Genomic DNA, 23802 nt, shown 5'->3' with positions numbered 1-23802 from the left:
ACTGTATTCTTTGCATCTCCCACCTTTTTCTAGTAAATTGGGAGCCCATGACAGAGAGCAGGTAGCAGGTTATACATATTCTTCCATTTTCTCAGAAACTCCATTTAATTGTCATTCCTATTTCTTTGCAAATGTTTCCCTGTTCACATATTTCCCTTTGAAGCTTCAGATGCTCATTCAGAATTTAAAATCTTCAGGCACTTAGTTACAGTAATCATTATTTCTCCTGAACAGCAGCTCTGTCATTAACTTTATAGCTTATGAAACTGAATTTCTGAGAAGAAATATTTGTAGTCTTGTTGTTGGCATCAGTCTGTCTCAAGAGACAATGGAGTGTTACTCCAGGGGTGAAGTCAAACCACTGTGTTAGCAGCACCGAAGTGACTTCCCTGGAGCGTAAGCCTGGGCAGTGTGTATGAAGGTCCTGGGCTGCCCTGACAACAAGACCGCCCCCTCTCCACCTCACTGATGTGGTCCAAAGGAAAGCAGAGCAATACATTTGACACCAGCTTGGCTGTAGGAGTTGCTGGAAGAAGGTGTACAAGGCGCCATCCTACCATCTAAGGGACTTCATTCCAGATTTGTTTTGGGTTTACTGCTTAGCCTTTTCTTTCTCCCAAGATATCCTGCAAGGCAGCTGAGGTTTAGGATCAGAGTTTTCCTTCTCCTAGTTGGGCTACCTTCCCAGGTTGATGAGTTCTATCTGCCCCTCACAGTCTACAGCAAGACCAACAGACCAACTATTGGTTTAATCTGCCAGATCCTGCCTTCACATGCAGGGGGGAGTTCCTAATTCACTCAGGGTTTGAGATCTGCTGGCTGGTTTGGCTGGTTTAGCTAGCCAGTCAAAACTGTTCCTGGGATGTGGCTGTTGTAGCATACTGACAGCTTCTAGGAGCCACAGATGAGAGCTGAGTGCAGGGTGGGATAAAAGCTGGAAAAACTACCCTAGAAGGAACACTGTGTCACCCACCAAAAGTACGACTCTCCATTTGTAGTCTAAGCTTCTGAAATATATACAGAAATATTGCATATCTGCTTTACTTACTTACTTTGTGCATTGAACAGTGCTAAAAAATCCCTGATAATGTCACTTTTATATAAAAATATACTTGTGATTGTATATCTTTTATCTCATTCTGTTTACTGGAAAGTCCCTAAATGATTCTAAATGTCCATTTTCCCTATTTACTTTGCCCCGGAGCATTCTCCGGCTGCGGTGTTCTCAAGAAAACAATATCCAAAGTAAAACTGATTACTCTGGGAATGCATTGTGAAAACCACTTTTTAGTGCAGCAGACATCAAGTAGGAACATTTAAATGCCCATTGAGTATCAACCGAACAAGGCACATAAAGATCAAAACAGGAAAGTGCACATGGCACACTAAAATGATTTATGAGTATACATTTTCATTACATGGGCACAAAAGCATTGTGAACCGTGGAGATCAGGAAACATCAAACACCCTCTAGGCATAAGCATATTCACATCAAATTAAATCAGGTTTTCCCCCTGCTGCAATAATAATATTCCTATTTTCTTGAATCAATTTTTATTGAAGCAATATTCGACATATAATCTATAATTATATATTACACCTAAACTCTGAAATGTTATTAAAATCCCAGGTTTCCAGTGCATGTATAAAAGAAATCAAATTGTTTTGTTTTTTCCAGGCTTCTTGCCTAGTGGCAATGCGGCTGCTGCCTTGCTTTGAAATATTGATATCTGCACAGGTTTGCTGGCTTTAAATATTGAAGAGAGCTATTAAGGCCATGGAAGAACAAGTGCAAGACCTAATCAGTGGGAAGAAGTTCTGAAGAGCTGCCAGCAGCTAGAACCAAGAGGGGAAACCTCTTCATCACTTTGATGAAGTAAGTAGGAGTATTCATGTTCAAGAACTACAAAAGCAGGGCTATGACATCCTAGTATATATTTTACCCTGCCACCTGTCTGATACATGCTGGATTATAAGCAAAACACATCAAACCAACCCCAGGCATGTTGGTTAAGCTACAATGCTACAATCAGGAGCTGAAAGAATATGAAAAATTTGGATTGCTTTTGTACAATTTTTCAGCATATTCCTTTGTGCCCTCTCTCTTTCTCTTTGCAATACATTGGTACCTTGGTTTAAGAACAGCTTAGTTTATGAACAACTTGGATTAAGAACGCTGCAAACCCGGAAGTAGGTGTTTTGGTTTTTGAACTTTGCCTTGGAAGCAGAACAGGTTTCACTTCCTATTGAGTGTGTTCTGTTTGTAAATTGAGTCCCCCGCTGCTATAGGAAAGCACACCTTGGTTTAAGAATGCTTTGGTTTAAGAACGGACTTCCGGAACGGATTACGTTCGTAAACCAAGGTACCACTGTACTCGCTTCTGCATCTCTCTCCACCACCCCCTTTCCCCTTTTAATATGTGTAACTAATTTGTATACTCCAACTGATGCTATTTATCAACTATTATTTGGTATCTATCCCTGATCAAAGTCAGTTCTGTGTTTTGTTCTTTAGCAAACTGTGAAGGATATTCTTATAAGCATAAGAATTATTGTTTTTCTTACCTACGATTGGGTTGTTATTGGGAGGTTTTAATTTTTATTATGTATTTTGTGATTTTATATTGAGCTTTTATATTCTGCCCTGGGACCTGCAGATATAGAACGGTATACAAATAATGATGATGATGATGATGATGATGATGATTATGCTTGTACACATATCTTCAAATTTCAGCCTCCTTCCCTGGGTCTCTAAAAAGTACATTTTTGATCAAGTGTGTGTGTATATGCTTCTTGACCCCGGTGCACATACGGGGGCAATAGATTTCCTATCCCTACCCTAACTTCTTATCAGGGGTTAATGTCACTGCAAGGCCAAGGGGAGAGGCCTTATTACCACCACCATGTACGTATTGACTATAATGCTACAACTTTTCAATCACAACTAATCATATCTTGTAAGAACTTCCACAAAATTGTCAACAGTAGACCCCAAAGGTTTCTGTTCCAAAGTGAGTTCCCAAAGATAAATTGTCAGTGTCTATGTAAATCAGGTTGCAGAAGAGAGTTCTTCTTTTCATTGTTGCATCCCATAATACATGATCAATTGTTTTTCTTAATCAGACTTTAAAAGGTGGAGTCAACACTTTCGACATTGAATAAATTGCTCTGCAGAGGATAGCCCCCTGTCAAAATCCCAAACACACCAAATTGCTTCATCTGTCCCTGCCGAAGATCCCAAAGTCTTGCACAGTTGGACAAAGGGATCTGTTCCCTCACCATCTTCACTATTCACTTAGAAGCTCCCGCTTAACTCAGCACATTTACTTTCAGCATGGATCAAGGCAATGCAACCCTACAAAACTGGACCCCAAAACACATCAGTTGTAGTTCTGAATTAAAGACCCCTATCTCATTTACCTAAGGTGCTACACTCAATATGCCAGCAAATTTGGAAAACTCAGCAGTGGCCAGAGGATTGGAGAAGATCAGTCTACATCCCAATCCCAAAGAAGGGCAGTGCCAAAGAATGCTCCAACTACCGCACATTTGCACTCATTTCACATGCTAGCAAGGTTATGCTTAAAATTCTACAAGGCGGGCTTAAACAGTATGTGGACCGAGAACTCCCAGAAGTGCAAGCTGGATTTCGAAGGGGCAGAGGAACCAGAGACCAAATTGCAAACATGCGCTGGATTATGGAGAAAGCTAGAGAGTTCCAGAATGACATCTACTTCTGCTTCATTGACTATGCAAAAGCCTTTGACTGTGTCGATCACAGCAAACTATGGCAAGTTCTTAAAGAAATGGGAGTGCCTGATCACCTCATCTGTCTCCTGAGAAATCTCTATGTGGGACAAGAAGCTACAGTTAGAACTGGATATGGAACAACTGACTGGTTCAAAATTGGGAAAGGAGTATGGCAAGGCTGTATAATGTCTCCCTGCTTATTTAACTTATATGCAGAATTCATCATGCGAAAGGCTGGGCTGGATGAATCCCAAGCCGGAATTAAGATCGCCGGAAGAAATATCAACAACCTCAGATATGCAGATGACACAACCTTGATGGCAGAAAGTGAGGAGGAATTAAAGAACCTTTTATTGAGGGTGAAAGAGGAGAGCGCAAAATATGGTCTGAAGCTCAACATCAAAAAAACGAAGATGACGGCCACTGGTCCCATCACCTCCTGGCAAATAGAAGGGGAAGAAATGGAGGCAGTGAGAGATTTTACTTTCTTGGGCTCCATGATCACTGCAGATGGTGACAGCAGCCACGAAATTAAAAGACGCCTGCTCCTTGGGAGAAAGGCGATGGCAAACCTAGACAGCATCTTAAAAAGCAGAGACATCACCTTGCCAACAAAGGTCCGTATAGTTAAAGCCATGGTTTTCCGGTAGTGATGTATGGAAGTGAGAGCTGGACCATAAAGAAAGCTGATTGCCGAAGAATTGATGCTTTTGAATTATGGTGCTGGAGGAGACTCTTGAGAGTCCCATGGACTGCAAGAAGATCAAACGCATCCATTCTTAAGGAAATTAGCCCTGAGTGCTCACTGGAAGGAAAGATCGTGAAGCTGAGGCTCCAATACTTTGGCCACCTCATGAGAAGAGAAGACTCCCTGGAAAAGACCCTGATGTTGGGAAAGATGGAGGGCACAAGGAGAAGGGGACGACAGAGGACGAGATGGTTGGACAGTGTTCTCGCAGCTACCACCATGAGTTTGACCAAACTGCGGGAGGCAGTGGAAGACAGGAGTGCCTGGCATGCTCTGGTCCATGGGGTCACGAAGAGTCGGACACGACTAAACGACTAAACAACAACAACAAATCTCATTTACCAAATAATGCTTACATCCCACACCTCTACTCTTCCCTATCTTTTTCTCAGCATGTTTGAGTGTGTGATCCTGTGTATTCATTTGGGAGTAAGCGGTGCTGGATCCAATGGAACTTGTAATAAATATACATTTAGGATTGTACTGCATATTGCCATTTTTCTATAAATATAATCCTTGTGAGATTAAAATCTTCAATTACACAACCTGCTTAAACTCTTTTTTTTTTTTAAGAACACTTTTTATGATCCATTTAGTGCTGTAACAGCTTCTAGCTTCTGATGCTTTGGGCTGCTGGATATGGTTTTTATTGTAATGCTGCTGTTTTGCTTTGCTTTTATGTATTTTTATTGCTTTTTGTTGCTTTATTGTATATTGTTTTACTGTTGTATTTTTTAATTTGCTTGCAAGGTGCCTTCGGGGTTCTTCCAGACCAAAAGTATAAGATATAAATACAGTAAGTAGGTAAATAACAAGAGTAAGCAAATAAATGCATCAGACGTCAGTGCAACACAAGCTATTAAAGAGTGCTCAAATGCTCCATACAAAAATAGAAAAGTTACTTTTGCAATGCATCACAAGCAGGAGGGGACTAGGGTAGTGGGACTGCTGCAGGAGACTGTGCTGGAACCACCAACGGATAAACCTTTCCACCTTCCTTGACCCACCCGACTGCCTGGCATCCTTATCAGGAGGAGCTGCCAAATTATTTTCTCTTTTTCCTGCTGGCATCTTTGTGGGAACTGCCTTTTGCCATTCTGGCAGGAATATTACTGCATTTGGCTAGAAAAAGATTTTTTTTATTAAAAAAAACTGTCTTAAGCTTTGGTTTGCTTGAATTTTTTTGAGCTTGATTTTTTTTTTTTTGTACTTGAATTTTGTATCTGTATGTTATTTTTTGTATGTTATTTTTTGTGAGCTGCTTTGGAGGCCAAAAGACTGAATAAACAGGAGCAATCACTATAAGAGGTAAATTCCTTTTGCTCTTTATCTGTTTCAGAGACATTTTTTCTTTGAAGAAGTAGGATGGGGTTTTTTTAAAAGCATTTTGAGTATGTCCTTAAATACAAAATTAGATATAACACTATTAGCAAAAAATATTTTATGCTTTGTCTTTATGGTAGATTTTTTCTGTCAGAAGCAATTCTAATTGTCAAACCGCATAAATAATGGAACATGGAGAAGAGAAACAACATGAACATTTCTAGTTGTTGAAATGATGTTGGAATTGAACCATGGTTTTTTTTCCAAAATAAATAAATAAGCACATGGGGCAGCCAAGCTGAGTTGCCAGTATAAGCTTGAGCACTATGCCCCATAAAAATGAATAATTGTCTAAGGGTTATATATTTTAAAGATCCATTCTCAAGTCCATGACTCAAATTTGCAAACTCACACATACATACAGCACTGGACAAATTTAGGTGATGATCTGCGAAGTCTTGGGGCGTGATTAACCACAAGTTTTCTTCTCCTGTTGCTGCAGCCATTCCCATCTCCCCATAAATCCAGGAAGTTAATTGGACTCTTGAAAAGCTCTGAGAAATGATTGTGTGCCAGCTTCCTGGGCCATTTCCCCATTCCAGAGGGAAGTCAGCCAGAAATTCAACGGAACCATTAGCCATGATAATCCCCATAGAGCCATCAGGAATCCGTCCTAATAGGCCCCAAATGAGCAACTCTTTGCTTCTGGATTGTCCCAAGAGGACATGATAACGCAACATGTAGAAGAACTTCAGTGACCTTTTGTTCCAAGCCTTAGAGATGACAATGCTGTGATGTTTTGTGATAGCTAAACTAACTCTCTGCTTAAGTCTTAGATTACTACACTTGCTCTTTATGTACTGCAGGTTTCTCTTTTTTTAAAAAAGCTAAGTCCACCCCCCACCCCCATTGCCTTGGATTAATAGTTTCAGTTTAGATCTACATACTGTAGACATTTCCTGATATTTTAAGAGTTGCTATAGGAACAGAAGTATCACTTAAACAGCCAAGTTGAGTAAACTGTTAAAAAAACAACAACAACCAGAATAGCTTTAGTGAACAGATATCTATGCTTCAAGCTCACTCTGAGGATAGTGTGTTTAAGACCGAGAGGCCCATATAGCGTTTGACAGCTCTGTGGCTAAGTCTGCTCAGGCATCTTTCCACTGCCTGAAGGAAGGGGAAACAGAACCAGCATATGAATAGCACTTCTATATATAAAATTCAGTTGGGAAAAGAAGTGCAGATGGATGAAAGGGGACCTTTTGAAATCAATAAAGCCACAACTGCAAACACACTGCTGCAAATCTTTTAAGGGATCCAAATTAAGGCAGCAGTAGCCCTTTCTGAAATATAGTATTGACATTTTCAAAATGGATGGAGCTCTCTTGAAGATTGGGGTTGCATATAAACAGCCATCTTTTTTTTCTGGCGTACAAAAGAAGAATCTGAATGTTTCCGTTTACAGTGAGCTTTGTGGTTCAGTTTTGCATCCAAAATGGTGTGCTGGTGGACGTTCAGTTTTATATTTGCAGAACCTTTTAGAAACATCAATTTAAGCAAGAGAGTACAGTTCAGCTGCCACACCTGTTTTGTATTCTGCTCTACATCCAAGTTTTATCACAAGCATTTTGGATTGCAGACTGCCTCACTTTCCTCCAGCTTCTCTTATTCCTCCAGCCCAAAGGAAAAACCTCAACATAATTACATGCTACAAAGCTAGAAAATCATTTATGCTAGAGGATTTATTTTTTAAATGAAAGACTCACCCTAAATACATAAATTAGACATTACCTGACAACTGATCTTTGTTCTTCAGCACATAGAGAGTGCTGTGGTAAATTTTCATTTGTTATTGCCCAGATTATTGTTTGGATTTGCTTTCTAATAACTGGGCTATTGTTAGTCCTTTATTTTCAGGAAACTAGTAAACAATTAAGGAGCCCCCCACCTCTAAATCTATAAACACAATCCACATACTGGAGGTTTAGATATGATTCTGGGTGCAATCCTGTACACATTTACATGGGAGCAAGTCCTGTTGTGCATTCTGGGACTTCCTTCTGAAGTTCTGACTAAAACAGGTTTGGACTGTGCTGTCAAAATATTACAAGGATGAGGTAAAGTCATAGAACAATGATAGAAGTAAATCATGAAGAAACATTGCTGCAGGCATTGTGGGATGTTCCGGGTTGTTGTTTTTTTAGCAATTTCTGGAAATAAATCATTCTGTTGCTTTTGTGTTGAAAAAAATATTGGGCACAAACTACTGTGACAGAGTTGTGGTCATTACAAAACAAACAAATAACCATCATCACCACCACCACCCAAGCCTGTTATTGTAATTAGAGAGCACATATTAAAAGCCAATATAAGGTCTGGTGCTGTTCACCATGATCTCCTTCACCCATAAAAGCTTAATTGGCATCATTTGGGAGCAAGACAAAAGTCTCTACTGTGTGTTTTCATAATGTACCTATTTATTTGTCCTCTTTGTAATAGCTGACAGCTTTTTTCTTTTCTTTTTAGTATTCTCAAATTAAATGTTCAAATCTTATTAATTTAGACTGTTGCAGGGGGGAAGTTAATTAGGAGGGAACAAATCAAAGTGAAGCTTTTTTATCTCTCAACAAAGCAGGAACATAATACAGCAAGCATTTAGACTGTAAAATTTAAGAACCTAAGGCAGTGACACAGGAACAGAAGCCAGCATTGCTGAAGGAACACACTCTAATTTTTTGGCCCCACCACTGTCTCTGCTCAAACAGGTTTTGTGGGTTTTTAAAGCATGATGAAATCCTAAGAACTCTGATCAGAGGAATGATGGTGGGATAAATCAATGAATATATGCACCATGAGCAACAATGGCTTGTCACATCGCTTTCAGTTGTAAACAGAGCTATAACCTGCCTTACAAACATCTGATCTAAGTAAATCACATTTTATTTTTACAATACCCTTTATTGCTAGACCTCACTGCCTTCAGACAGAGAGGAAAGCATGGCTTTTAAACTAGACACTGACATTATATAATGATGGTAATGGTATAAACAAACCTATTTTTGTTTATTTACAGGAATAAGTCCTATTTGAATCAATGGGAGTTACGTTTGAGTAAACATGAATAACATTGTGCTGTGAATTTGTAAAACCCAGGTTATGCCAGAGAAAGAATAACGATTGCATGACCTGCTTGTCAGAAATAGTTAATGCAAAATAAACATGGGTCTTGAATACGTATTCCTATCCAAGCTTTCAACTGTATGTGCAATGTCAAGGGCAAAAAACACAGGACTTAGCAGCTGCTTAAAAGAAACACTGCCTAGCATTGGTTAAGCTTGCCTAGACCATGAGCAGCGTCAAAGATGACTGACCCTGGAAAGGAGTCTATGTAAGGTGGAACTGGAGCTAATTCAATTGGTCTGAATCCTTTTCCAACTTGTTCTATGGCGAGTGACACATTCATTCTATAAAATAGTGAAAAGGAAACTGAAGACCTTTTGTATTTCATTCTAATGTGACATCTTAAAGCAACTGAGAACAGATGCTTCTGAAAAGGAACCGAATGTGCACAGTATAGTCCAGGCTTCTTCACACTGTTCTGCCAAAGTGCTGCAACAGTGACTTGGAGAAACTTCCTCCAGGGAAATTAAGGAATAGATTGTTCTCATCCTCAGTCACTTGTTCTACTGAGATTCCAGAGGTGCAGTAGAACAGAAATAGGGAGGAGTGCAGATCTGGGAGCAGAAGTGGTGAAGCCATCTGCCACTGATAGAGCAACTAACTGATGGACTTTCCTTACTCTGGAAAGTGAATGAGGTGATAATGGTGCTTTTAATTTTTGCTATTTGTTGTGAAATATTTGCATCTTTGTACTCTAAGGGCAGATTCACACCATGCGTTTAAATGGCTTTCCCCAAAGCATCATGGGAAGGTTACACAAATAGATTGTTAAAATCAGCTATATACTCTCTAAGCAGCCAAAATTACAACAGGAGGAACTTTGGTCTCAAAGGAAGGTGGTACCTAGTAGCTGGACTGGGTTGCGGGGGAATTTGGCTTGAGTGGAGGTTTATTGAATTTGGCCTGAAGTATAAGCCTCTTAGACGACAAGACCTTAGAAACTGCTATCAAGCATGTCTAAAATCTTAATATGAATATCAGTATTCCCATCTTAATGTATAAAATATTCCTTTAATAAACAACCTTAGTTCATAGTTCATTGTGCTTGCTGTCAGTGCCCATCTAGTGCCTAACTATCATACCAAGCTACTAGGAAGTTTCTAGTACATTGTCAGGAAACGGGCAGCTGCAGGAAAAGGGTCACATGATGAAACTCTTTTTTTAAAAAAATGATATTTATTGAAATGTTTTTTAAAATTACAGAAAAAGACAAAGCAGAAAAAGAAAAAAGAAAAAAAAAACAAGCCACATCCAACAATACAAATTCAAAAAACAAAAATACACCACAAACAGATAAAAATAAAACCATCATTCTCAAATCTTCAACTTTCATTACCTTCTTTCTTTGACCTCCTCCTCCTCCCTTTTTTTGTATCCCAGTTAATAATTATCGCAGCAAATCCTTTCCATATTTCATAATATTCTGTCATTACATTACCTTAATGTATTTTCATCTTATCTTATAAAAAACCTTAAAACTTAAAACTTAAATCTTATTTTTACCCACTTCTCATAACCATAATATTCTTGCCTAATTCTTTAAACATTTTTGCTAGAGCCAAGTAATTTCGTTCCAACATTTTTCTAACAGTCATCAATTTTATAAAACAATCCTAGTAATAAAAAAAAGAAATAGAAACAATCCAATCTTCATCCAGCGTCCCTTCCTCCTGGTCCCGGGTTTTGTCAGTCCTTTTTATCCCATCGATCTAGAGCATTAACCTGGTAACCTTATATCCGAGGCCCTTAAGTCTCTTCCATGTCCCTTCCGCAGCTCTTCTTCATATTCACCTTTCACTAGTGGGAACTCCAGCTTGGTAATGTTTTTGACCCTTTTCACCAAATCAGCCCCTTTTCCATAGTCCAGACTAAACTCCATGTGGTATTTAAAAACATATTTCAGAATCCCTCCAAAATTGAGAGCCCCCACAGCTCCAAACATCTCACGGCCCATTGCCAGACCCGGAAAGTCCAAACATCCCTGCATAGGGGGGTCTATCCAGCCCCCCATTTCCAAACCAGTCCAAACTTTATCTTTCCTAATCTGGCTTTTTCCAAGTTCATTAGTCAAATCCAAAAGCTCATGTTCCTGCTGGGCCGCAGCTCCCTCCATCTCTGGCACCCAAGATTCCGCAACATCCTCTTCTCTCATCTGTTCTGTCAGGGCACACTCCTGATTTAATTCCTGGGTGGGCTCCATATAGTTTCCCACTGCCTGTTCAAAAATTCTGACCACATTAGTCATCAAATCCGTCTTCTCAGTTAACTGTTCCAGTAGAGCATTTGTTTTACAGAAAGCACACAACAGAGCTTCTGAATACATTGTCCTACAAGGTCACAAACCTATTCCCACGATTGTAATCTGTGACAGCTGCAAGTTCCCTGGAATTAGTTACAGTTTCCCAGTCTCCCTCTAGGGGGAAAACTTCTAATTGTTCTTGCAACAAAGTTTCTTTTTTGAGATATTTTGTCAATATTTGTTCCTTTAAAATGCGAAAGGAAACAGTGGAATCACTATGTTTCTCTTCTTTTAGCTATCTGTCAAAAACGTTTGTCTCTGGTCAATGAGCTTCAAACGTCAGTCCTGACACCCCGCTCCAGGATCAGGACGGTGGAAAGTTACTTTACTTTAAACTCACTTCTGCAGGTTTAAACAGTCCGAAAAAGATCCCCCTTCTTCTCCTGCTGCCGAAGGGGGGTTTAAGGATTTTAAATGATGAAAGCCAATCCTTTAGAAGTGATTTTCTGAGCTCTAGTTTACGTTGTCTTTGCTTTATTCTGTCTACAAAGAAACGGAAGGCTGACTTCCTGTTTAGACCTTCCCGTTTCAGTACCAAATTGAAGTAATTTTTTAAGTCCAATTCCTTTCTGCTCGCAAGTCCTTATTTAAAGTCCAATTGTTCAAAGTTTAAGTACTCATGGGTGCTTATTTTAGAAGCCAAATTGTCCAAGGAAAAAGGCAGTGCTCTCCGGCAACGGCTATGCGGCTTCGCTCCACGGAAATAGCAGTTGACTCACAGCACCGCGCCACTTCCCCCTCTTCGCTTCGGAGCCCGTTAGTGGGTTCCTTTGCGGGTTGGGGGGGGCGCTAAGGGTGCCCGCCGAGTCCCATGGTCACAGGCTTCATCTGCCTGTGATTTTTAAAAGGGTCCCCGCTTTGCCGTAGCGGAAAAGACCCGTTTCGCGTGGAGCTAGTCCCTCCAGTTCAGAGGGAGTCCGCCATTGCCGATGGCGCCACCCCAGAAGTCCCACATGATGAAACTCTTGAGTTACTCTGGCTGGGAATTCTAGGTATAGAAATTAATGAAGTTCAAAGATCTAAACTCTTGTTTATATGAACTGGGGCTGAGAAACCATTTCCCTATACCACCTTAGTCTATGATTATATTTTCTTATTGAATATTCAAGGCAGGGGTGAAACTAGGCTTTATTTCACCCAGGTCAAAGACCCAGTTTGGCACACATCCCATGCACATTTGCGTGCGTGTGTGCGCGCGCACACACACACACACACACACACTGGGAGCCTCAATGGCGCCCCTCTGGAGGCTTCACCTGGGGCAAAAAAAAACCTGGCTAATCCCCCCCCCCCCCATCATAGCAGTGGACAAGGGGAACACCAACAGTCCAATCATTACTAGCAGATGGAAGACCTGGGGGAGAACTTTCAAAAAGCACACCAACTTTTTCTAAATGTTTGCTGAGAAAACTCATAAACAGTGATTGAACTCATTATTTCTGAAGCAAGCTTAGGAGAATTAATTGGCCGCTGATATAATCCCACTCTGGCTGAGATCTAGTAATCTAGAGTTCACAAGTGGCCTATTACTCCTAACTAGCACAAACTTGAGATAATTTGTTTTTCACACTAATTGTGGTAATGAATTGACAGTAAAACCATTTATAGCCCCTGGCAAAGGGCATAAGCCAGTCACTGCGGTGCTAGTGTATTTTATGTTCCTTTCTGTCACAAAGCATAAAATAAGTTTTGCCAGGAAAGAAAAGATCTTGGATACCCATAAGAACAACAAAAAGGGGTGGGGGTGGGGGGAACCAGCCGCATGACCTCAGCTCCATCTAATGGAATTTTATTGTGAAGCTTGTTAAACTTTTCCAAGAAGAAATACTGACAAAACAAAAGCTTCTACAGCCACCTACACAAATCTCTTTGCTTTTGAAAAAGAACACTTCTTCAGTCATCTTTGCTCAAGAGAAAAAGAAAAAGAAATTATTCTTACAAGTTCTCAAGCCAAACATCCCGCACCACACTGTTTTCTACGTGACTGGGAGTTCCATGCTTAAACAAATGGATCTGTTGCCATCACTGTTTAGTTTTGCTCTCAGACTCAGAACTAGAACTGACAATAAGTTTGATCAATGTATCAAGATTCACGGTTCATCAAAGCACTCTTATTGTGGATGGAAGTAGTTTTATATTTGCGGTGAGAGTCTGCTCTGGTATAAAACTGGACCCCTCTCAGGTGAGAGTAGTATTATTAGACAGTCTAGTGCAGGGGTGAGCAAACTTTTTCAGCAGGGGGCCAGTCCACTGTCTCTCAGACCTTGTGAGGGGCTGGACTATATTTTTTTTGGGGGGGGGGGAATGAACGAATTCCTATGCCCCACAAATAACTCAGAGATGCATTTTAAATAAAAGCACACATTCTACTCATGTAAAAACACGCTGATTCCCGGACCGTCTGCGGCCAGATTTAGAAGGCAATTAGTTTGCCTACCCATGGTCTAGTGGGTGTGAGACATGAGCCCAATAGTGCTTCAGAGACTGGGATAGTATTTTATACATGTAGGCACTCGTTGAACCTATTTCTGAGTTAATGTTGGTAGGACTGCACTGGAAATTATTTAGCCATTTGGGAATTTGAGGTTATATAATCATATTTGTACTCCGATGTCATGTTTACTGGATTTATCTTCCTCATTCTTTACAAGATGATGGAAACTACTGGCCCTGTAACTTGAGCTGCATTTGGAATTAACGGAGTTTTAAATCATGGGCAAAGCAAATAAGATAATGAAAATAAGAGTGAAAAAGATAAGCAGAATGAGGAGTCAGTCTTGCTGATGCCACAGGTACTGTAATTGCTCACACAAATCTCTCATTGACATAGCCTCTCCAACTTCTAGTGAGTTCATAAATTGTTTATAATTGTAGCAAGGTCAGAAGAGCCTCTCTTACCATTGACTTGACTCTACAGATGTCTGGTAATGGAGTCCCTATATTAATGGATGTTTCGCTAAAATGATGGACAAAATGTCTTGAAAGGCTAGAACTCCTATGCTTATTTTTCAAATAGACAACTGGGAAAGAACTCCAAACTTAATCTCAGGAAAGTCAGATGATGCACTGTTAACACTGCTGAGCATTATCAGCCCAAATAAGTAAGCCAGCTAAATCAGAACTCTTGGGTTTGAGGCAGTGAGCTGCCCCATGTGTACCTGCATGTTTCAGGTATTTTTCTGTGGAATTCTAGCCCTGCTGCCTCTTCCTTTTCAATTTAAGCGTAATTATTGTTGCTGAAAGACATGAGTTAGAATCATGAGCTTTGGAATGGTGGTAGACAATAATATTGTTAACATTACGGCAGGTAGTCCTCAAGCTGTATGGTCTTGTGACGTTGTTGTTGTTGTTGTTTAGTCATTTGGCTGTGTCCGACTCTTCGTGACCCCATGGACCACAGGACACCAGGCACTCCTGTCTTCCACTGCCTCCCGCAGTTTGGTCAAACTCATGCTGGTAGCTTCGAGAACACTGTCCAACCATCTCGTTCTCTGTCGTCCCCTTCTCCTTGTGCCCTCCATCTTTTCCAGGGAGTCTTCTCTTCTCATGAGGTGGCCAAAGTATTGGAGCCTCAGCTTCACGATCTGTCCTTCCAGTGAGCACTCAGGGCTGATTTCCTTAAGAATGGATACGTTTGATCTTCTTGCAGTCCATGGGACTCTCAAGAGTCTCATCCAGTACCATAATTCAAAAGCATCAATTATTAGGCGATCAGCCTTCTTTATGGTCCAGCTTTCACTTCCATACATCACTATAGGGAAAACCATAGCTTTAACTATACGGACCTTTGTTGGCAAGGCGATGTCTCTGCTTTTTAAGATGCTGTCTTGTGATGTTACATTACTGCTTTTGTGCTGCAAATCAGACTTAACTTTCCAGTGGGTTTATTGCTATTCTAAATATAGGGACTTGGGCTTCTACTTGCCCTGTGCATCCCCCCCAATGTGCCCTGGAGGGTTGGAGAATGCCCAGAACAAATTGTGGGAGAGAAGCACATGGAGAAAGGAGTGCAGAAGCAGAACTCTCATTGCACAGGTAGAAGTCATTGCACAAACAGAATGACTTCACTGGATACAGCCCTAGTAGTCTAAGATGTCATTCCCCCCTCCTACAAAATTTGCTTTACAATCTTCGTATTTATTTTCCTTGTCCTAGATCCAAAGCACTGTGTGTCCCTGTGCCCAAGAGTGGTATGAAATTAAAGCAGCACGACAGATCTCTTTTGAAACTGAGGGAGTTTCATAACCAGTTTTGTAATATAGCATGGGGGTCTGTTATTCAAAGACCAAGATAGAATTAACTGAGCATTCTCTGGTCACTGGCAGGACACTGCCTAACACCATTCTTTAGATCTTATTCCTTTAAATAGTCTAAATTTTCTGTAAAATTGTCATCCATTTTCTATAAATCAATTAGCCCTAAATTACTGAACAATTTGTAACCCAATCCTAAACTATGTGAAGCTCAGAATATGATCCTAGCGGTAACAGGAAGAAACTAACCCAATCTGAGTTTTCCATAAAATAGGGGTCTAATAGAAGGAGATTCAGCTTTAATTCCTCCTTTGGTTCCTAAGATGCAGCCAATTAACCCAGTGAATAGTAAACAAATCAAAGTTTGAAATGAGTTTAGAGGCTGTTGTACATATAAAGAGCCGCAGGGGAGTGTTTCAAACTGGCTAGAAAATTATGCTTCTAATCCAAATAATCAATATTGCAAATAAAATAATGCCTGCTAAAAACAACTTCATTTCAAGATCACTGCAGCACCAGATGGCACTACCAGATCACTACATGTTCATTTGGGAGGCAATCATAGTTAACTGGAAAAACAAAACAAAGCACAAATAAAGCTTTTGTGGCCATAGAGATCAGAAGCAAATGGCATGATGGGGGAGGTGCTCACTTGGTTGAATTGCAGAGTTGGAAGGGACCACAAGAGCCATCTTGACAAATCCCCTGCAATGCAAAAATCTTTTGCCCAACATGGGGCTCAAACCCATGATCCTGAGATAAAGAGGTGCTGATGCTTACTGGCAAGGAGGGGGGGAGGCAATAGGGAGGTTGGTGTGATGAAAACAGACTGGCGAAGCTAATCCGGAGCCCCTCTCAGTTTCTTTCCTGGGAAGCAGCAGTGACTCAGCTTTCAGAAGGCCAGGGGAGTGCCATCAAGCTGTCCACTTCGGGTTACATTTTCATATCTCATTGTGTTGGGAGGGTTGTGTGCCCACATTTATTCTAAGGCAGTGATTCCCAAATGCCTCCTCTCCACCCCCCCACCCCCCCGCTACCACCCAGAAATTGCCAAGGGCCTTGGTGAATCACTCCATCATTTTTCTGCCTGCTGGAGAAATTGTATTGTGCTGTGCTAGATACTCTGTGATTTATAAATATTGTTATTATTCCTGCTTTTATTTCTTACATATTGTATTCTATTGCATTACAAATGGTATTCCATAGAAATTCAAATATATTGAATATATAGCAGTAACAAGTAAGAATGGGAAGCCTGAAGTCCATGTGTCCTAATAATTGACCACCAACAAGCTGTTCCTTCAGAAGTCTCAGACAATTCCATTTTCTTATTCTCCTGACCTAGGTTCACCGTGCAGTATCAAATCAAGTAGAAGGCTTGCTATAAAAATGCAAAATGAGCTCATTAGCTGGTTTTCAGCTGCAGTTTTTCACTCTTAACTAGATGCTAGAAAGACAGTTATCCATTACAGTCCTGAAAGATGCTCAAGTTGGCTGATATATTTATCATGCACTTCAATACCGAAGCTTCCTAACATTAACGACTATTAGGGTCTTCATTGGATGGTTACATAATAAGGCTCTCAAAAGCAAAACAACAACCTATATGATATGCTGCTGAAATCATTTGGTTTGTATCTTCTTTTTAAAGAGAGATTTACTAAATGCTGTGTTAAAAGAACAAATATGCTGCCAACCAGAATAGACCTACCACAGTGATGAGTGGAAGGCCTGTGCAATTACGCAAATTGCCTACAATACTCAGAGCTTTAGGCCAATGTAATTATCATCTTTCCTTAAAAAAACACAAAAAACAAAATTCCCACTAAGACTTAAATACATTTTTGTCTTGCCAAAGTTATAGTGATTGTACATATCATTTTCTGTAACTGTGCAACTCTCTATGTGTCTTCTCAAATGTAAATCACATAGCATTTGGTGGCATTACTCCCAAGAAACGTGGTACAGAATTGCAGCCTAAGCCTGTGAGCCACATAAATATTGAAAGCATGCAATTGCAGAAACTACAACTGACTACCAGCATCCTAAATCCATGAGGTCAAAAGATGACATCTCCATATGCTTGAGATCTCTTGATCACATGGGTGCATCCTTGAACTGTAGTTTACCCCTCAGGGAGTTACAATTCCAGTAAAATTTCAGATAAGGATCTTTAACAGGAAACCAGAAGGCTGGGTAGAAAAGGCTGTGGGCAGCTTTAAAAATAAGAATAGTGAGCTTGTGCTGGACATCAATGAGATGGTGAGCCAGTTTTGGGAACTGAATTATGAAACAGGTTAATCATTTTCATAGTGGAATTTTGGATAAAGGTTAGTAGGCTGAGCAAAGCAAGGTCAGAGAGGATAACATTATAGAGGTTATGGAGGGAGAAAGGCAGAGCATGAACTAGAATTTTAGGGATGGGACAGAATTGAATGGGCAGGATTTTACCATTTTGTGCAGAGAGAATCAATTTGAAGCAGGCGTAGATAAGCTGCTTAACAAAGAATAGGGAGCTTTTCATGGAGAACAACAATAACAAAAAATATAAGCACTGGAGAGAGAGAGAGACAAAGGGAAATTAATCTGTGAAGAAGCAGTGGGAGTAAGAAGTTAAGGGAAGATAAAGGCTGTAGGGGCAGCACAATGCTTAATTTACAACAACAAAACCCCAAAAACTGAGAAAACGTCCTGAAATAAGGTTTCCAGAGCATGGTGCCGTATTTTATCGTGGAAAGGTTTTGTCTGATTTTCTGGGCTGTATGTTGGGCACATGAGTTGCAATATTGTATATAATTAACTTTCAATTGTCTAATAATCTATAACAAATCTCCTCCTAGTCACAATTCTTAAAAAGTGACCAAAGACAACCATTTTTTGCACACCTTGAAGTAAGGATTGTATATTCACTCTCATTTTTTTTTTTTAAAAAAACACATTACTACCAGTAGAGAGTGAGGTAACTGGAATCGGTAAGACTAATGTTAACTATCAGCTATGTGGCCTGTCAGATAGTATCAGTTAGAAATGCAAAAGTAGAAGTTAGAAATGCAAAAGGATCAAACTTTGTGTCCAGTCTTGAGCACAGATGATACCAAAGGCAGCAAGTATAGGGAGAGGAATGAGCTGACTTAGGTGAGTCATAGAGATAATTTGGTCACAGACCGTAATCACATCCATCTGATGACTTATGTGCCATCAGAATAATTTTTACTTACCATTTTAAATGGTTCTTCTTTAAACATATTTTTTTTTTCTGGAGCCATGACATTATAAAAAATGTAATCAATCTGCAACTACCTTGCAAGAGAAATCGAGGAAGCAGATGCATTACTGCTGTAGCCAAGCTATAAATTGGGTTGTTATGCCCCATGACTTTCTGTAGTTTGCTTAAGTACTGTATATTGGTCTGAAGTGCAGAATTGCAAAATATTCCACAAATGTATTTTTCCTTTTCGCCTCACTTTGCAATGATGGACTTTATATTGTGCTTCTCCTTCTGTGTTACTTTCTGGTTTAGCTATGCACAACATTGATTTGGAAATTAGGAGCACCAGGCTCTTAAATAAGATATGTTTGCTCCTGATTTGATAAATGATTTAAAGCAGCAACAACAACTTGGAGTGCATTTCTCAGATTAGTATAGCGTTAGTAACGCAATGAGTTTCCGACAGCTCTGCTTCATTAAAATGAGATACAAAAAGCGTAGCATGTACTTATAGTCAAAGTTTCAATGGATTAATAGCTCAACAAGTGTTGTGAGACAAAACAAAATCTTCTATTGGAGAGACCGTTTGATTCGGATCAGAAGAAAAAATAATTAGGAGCAATGTCTCCTAGGCTTCTTTTCATTAAAATGTTATACATGTACTCTTTTGTCATGTTCCAGATTTACAAAGCATGGTTATTTTCAGGGTCTGTGCACACATACTCCAGACCTCCCCCTTTGCCTAAAGCAGAAACAAAACATTGTAGAACTTGAAAATTCATTTTCTTTTACTTTCCAACAAATACATTGATTCAGTAAAGGGTATATAGTAATTAACCCTAGCTTTTGTTTTGTAGGATCATGAAAGCAATAACATCCAAATCTAATAACATCCAAAGATTGACAAACCTTGTTGGATAGTGGATTTTCAATATTAGTCTGAGCATTAAACGAAACTGCAAAACTAAAGTGATAGGATTGTGTAATAATAATAATAATAATAATAATTATTATTATTATTATTATTACAGTGGTACCTCAGGTTAAGTACTTAATTCGTTCCGGAGGTCCGTTCTTAACCTGAAACTGTTCTTAACCTGAAGCACCACTTTAGCTAATGGGGCCTCCTGCTGCCGCTGCGCTGCCGGAGCCCGATTTCTGTTCTCAACCTGAAGCAAAGTTCTTAACTTGAAGCACTATTTCTGGGTTAGCAGAGTGTGTAACCTGAAGCGTATGTAACCTGAAGTGTATGTAACCCAAGGTACCACTGTATTTATACCCCACCCACCCATCTGGTTAGGTTTCCCCAGCCACATCGATGGCCTTACCATTAGGCAGAGTGAGGTAACTGTCTCAGGTGGCAAATGGTGGAGGACGGGGCAGTCACGGTAGCCCCCCGGTTGTTTGCCAATACTGAAATAAGATATAATTTGTCACTCTAGGTATGTGGAAAGGGTGTGTGTGTGGCATACCGCTCTTCACCCCAAGGAACAAACTATCTTGGTCTAGCTGTGAGTGTAAAAAGCTTTTAAATGTACGGTAAACCAGTGGTTTTGCACAAAAAGCTATCCAGAAATGTCTACGAGTACATCCATGAATCAAGGCAAGACAGCTGGGAGACGGCATCGAGGTCGTAGATTTTCTACCGGCTATTGTGTTGTTGTTTAGGCCAAAACAAATGGCAGCCTGAGGACATTTAATAGGAATTATGCAGAGTAGTGAGCCAATCAAGAAAAAAGAGCTCACTGTAAATATGTCATCCGAATAAGACATCTGCCACTGGGTTGTGGCAGGGAAATGTGCCCTTATTTCCTGCTCTCTCCGTGACTAGGAGAGCCAGTGATAATTTCTGATCTTATTCTTTCTAAGGTTCACACTAAAATATTTCAGTCACAGTAGATCTTTATAACCCAAAGAATCCATAAATGAATAAGCCTTCATCTAAAATGAACATCCAGTTTAAATTATAGCCCTTCTGATGTTACTATACACCGGAACAGATGCTTTATTTTGACAGGGTTCAGATTTCCTGAAGGATTTTGTGTTTGGCTAACTGACTTCCACTACTAACTGTAAATCATAGTATACAGTCCTGGGAACAGTGTTTGCATAGGTGACAAGGTGAAGGGACATTCACTCTCCCCACTCATTGAGCAGCCTCTATGAAGTCTGAGAGCAAGGCATAATAGATCTACTGAGGTGGTCATACCTTTGCTACGGTCATTTGGAGGCACATCAAAATGTGCTCAACCATTCCAAGTGCAAGGGTAATTCTTCCCAGACCAAGCAACAGTACAGCTCCATTTGCTCAGCACACATTAATTCTCAGACTCCTGCTTTAATAAAAGTAGTAAGGCTTCGGGCAATGCTTCTCTAAGAAATAAAAGCAGTTGCCAAATGCAGGTAAAGAACAGTCTTTCTGCAGGAGTGTTTCAAATTTAAAGGCTAATTAAATGGAATCTCCAGGTTAGCAGAATCAACTCTCTTGCAAACAAGGAATCACCTTACTGGCTGCAAAGACACCTGAAGGTCATACGTTCTAAACAGCTTTCCTGTTCCAGCATACACCATATGTCGCATTCTTAAGACCAGTTTCTTGCTGTGCAAGCCAAAACCGAGTCAGAAGTAAACCACACTGGATTAATGGTGTTTCCTCTTAGGTAAAGGCCTACTGAACTAGCCAATTTATTTATTTATTTTAAAAAACTATGGCTCTTTAGGACAAGGACCATCAATAGCCTATAATGTAAATCACTCAATGAATTTCTACTGAAGAAGAATATAGAAATCAATATAGGAATGTTTAGATATTATACAAGCGGTGACCATTTTGCACGCATTCAATTGACGTGTGTCCAACGTGTGCGTCATTTTGGACCTGGAAGAGGGCAGAATGGGGACAGGACAGGACAGAACAAGTAGGGGCGGGTTGTAAATAAATATTACCAGTGGCCAGCTTCCATATTAAAAACAGTTTAAAGCTTAAAATTACAAAAATAAATAAATGGTGGGTCCTAAAAATACACATATCAGCTCGCTGAAAGCTGTATAATGAAAGTACCAGACCCATGTCTGTGGGGACTTCCACAACTTAGGGGAGGCCACAAATAGCCTCTCCTGGGCTGCTACCCTCAGCTTCTGAGGGCAACAAGAGGGCATCCTCTGCAGATATTAGCACCCAAAAGGGTCTGTAGGGAAGCAGGCACTCTTTCGGGTATTTGGGCTTTGAATCATTTAGGGCTTTAAACACTAATATGATCACCTTGAATGGGCCTGGAAACGAACTGGCAAAACAGGGGTTATACATGCTCTGAAATGAACCCCATCCAGCAATTCTGTCTGCTGCATTTTGGAGCAATTGAAGCTGAAGCATTTGCTGATGATCATGCTCCTCTGAAAGGTCTTCTCTTCGTTACTAAGTTCCACTCCTGGGCTCACTTACTTGGGAGGAAGCTCCATTAAAATCACGCTGACCTACATTTTATCCTCTTCTCATTAAATCTGTAACCCGCCTGTAACCAGTCCAGCAGGTCCTAGGCCTAAAAAGTACATGCAAGCAGGTGGTGCCATCTGGCCTCGTTTATTTACTTCTAAGCAGATGTGTAAAAGTTTGTGCTGTTAGATGCTTTTTGTACAACTATTTCTCTCTGTTTCTCACAGCCCCCTGGAGGGCAGGAGGAATTTGGGCAAGATAATTGCTTCCTCCCCCAGCTTTTCCCACCACAGCAATTTCTTGAGAAAGCATTAGCATGAACACTACAAAATGAAAAGTGCTTTCTTCCACTGTGCTGGATCCTTAAATGCAAGTAGATCATGCATTGGGGTGCTGGAAGTAGAACAAGACTAGGAATGGGGTTTTCTTTGGTGGAGAAGGATTGTGAGCCCACCTGTGATTATGAAAATGTGTCTTTTGTAACAGAGCCTCTCCTATGAATGGCCTTACTATGCCATTAAAATATGGGGAGGGAGAAGGAGAAGCTGTTCATAGTCAAACTGCTACTGAAACCTATGTGTTGGGGGAAACAGGAGACGGAAAAGAAAGGAAATATCACGTTCAGTGGTGAGAGGAAAGCATATACAGCAAGCCCTCAAATTATGTAGGGGTAACATTTCAGGGTTCATGCCTAAAGCCAAAATCGCATATAGTCAGAACCCATTGGGTGCAGTGGTGGGTAGGATTACCAAAGTCTTTTTTGCCTGGTTGCCTGCTCATTTTCTGCCCCCTTTATATATTTATGTATATACTTTTGCCAAGCGCTCAAAGCTGAATGAGCACGAGTCAATTGTGTGTAAGTTGCAGGCTAGCTGTACTCTGAGAAATTATTTTATTACTCAGCTGTTCTTCTAGTGCCGTAGATTTACTGACTGACCTGGCCTGGCCATGTATTTCTAGCCTCGGTATTCATTAGCTGTAAAGTGGGACTAATGTACTCTAAATGGTGTATATACAATACAGTGCATATATGTTACCATGACAACAAAAACTAGCAACACCAATCCAGCACAAAAAGGGTGTTTTCAATGGAATCACAAATAACCTTAAAAGCAACAGCAGGGTTTTGAAAAATTTATGATAGGTTTTGAGAAAAGAGGACATCAAGTGGTAGTTGTTTGTAATTGCAGCTGGATGCATATAGCATACAGTATTTATTATTGGAATAGTTCCCTACCTCTGTGGATTTAGCCCAAGGATAAAACTCTGTTATTACACACACACACACACACACACACACACACACACACACACACCATTTTTGTTCTCTATGCTAAGGAGTGGGAAATGGGTATTATATCAGGAAAGTATTCTTGCCAGTTTTGAGATTCACATTTAGTCACATACCTATTGAGGTAGAAGTGTAAGAGATTAATATAGAACTCTGCATTACGTTGTTTAAACTACATGCTATGCAACCCTCAGAGCAATTCACCATCACAGTCTGCATATGAGTGAATGGAAATCACATTATGGAATGTGCTATTGGAAAGCCTCTGATTTCAGAAACCAGACTCAATCCACATAGGTTTGGATTTTATG

General features: G+C 40.2%; 1 protein-coding gene and 1 long non-coding RNA gene across 4 annotated transcripts in view; one reads left to right on the top strand and one right to left on the bottom strand.

Annotated features, from left to right (window-relative positions):
- Positions 1–23802, top strand: part of TAMM41 (TAM41 mitochondrial translocator assembly and maintenance homolog) — a 153399-nt gene that overhangs the window by 90251 nt on the left and 39346 nt on the right. For all 3 annotated transcript variants that reach the window (XM_080994229.1, XM_080994230.1, XM_080994231.1), the window contains one exon: positions 1679–1876. The gene's annotated coding sequence lies outside the window, so the exon portion shown is untranslated. The remainder of the gene's footprint in view (positions 1–1678; positions 1877–23802) is intronic.
- The window catches only part of LOC308470794, a 78996-nt gene that overhangs the window by 51333 nt on the left and 3861 nt on the right, over positions 1–23802 (bottom strand). The gene's annotated exons all lie outside the window — the stretch shown is intronic.

The sequence above is a fragment of the Podarcis pityusensis genome (genome assembly GCF_964106645.2).
Source record: "Podarcis pityusensis genome assembly, chromosome: 2".
NCBI lineage: Eukaryota > Metazoa > Chordata > Lepidosauria > Squamata > Lacertidae > Podarcis > Podarcis pityusensis.
This window is presented reverse-complemented; position numbering and strand designations above follow the sequence as displayed.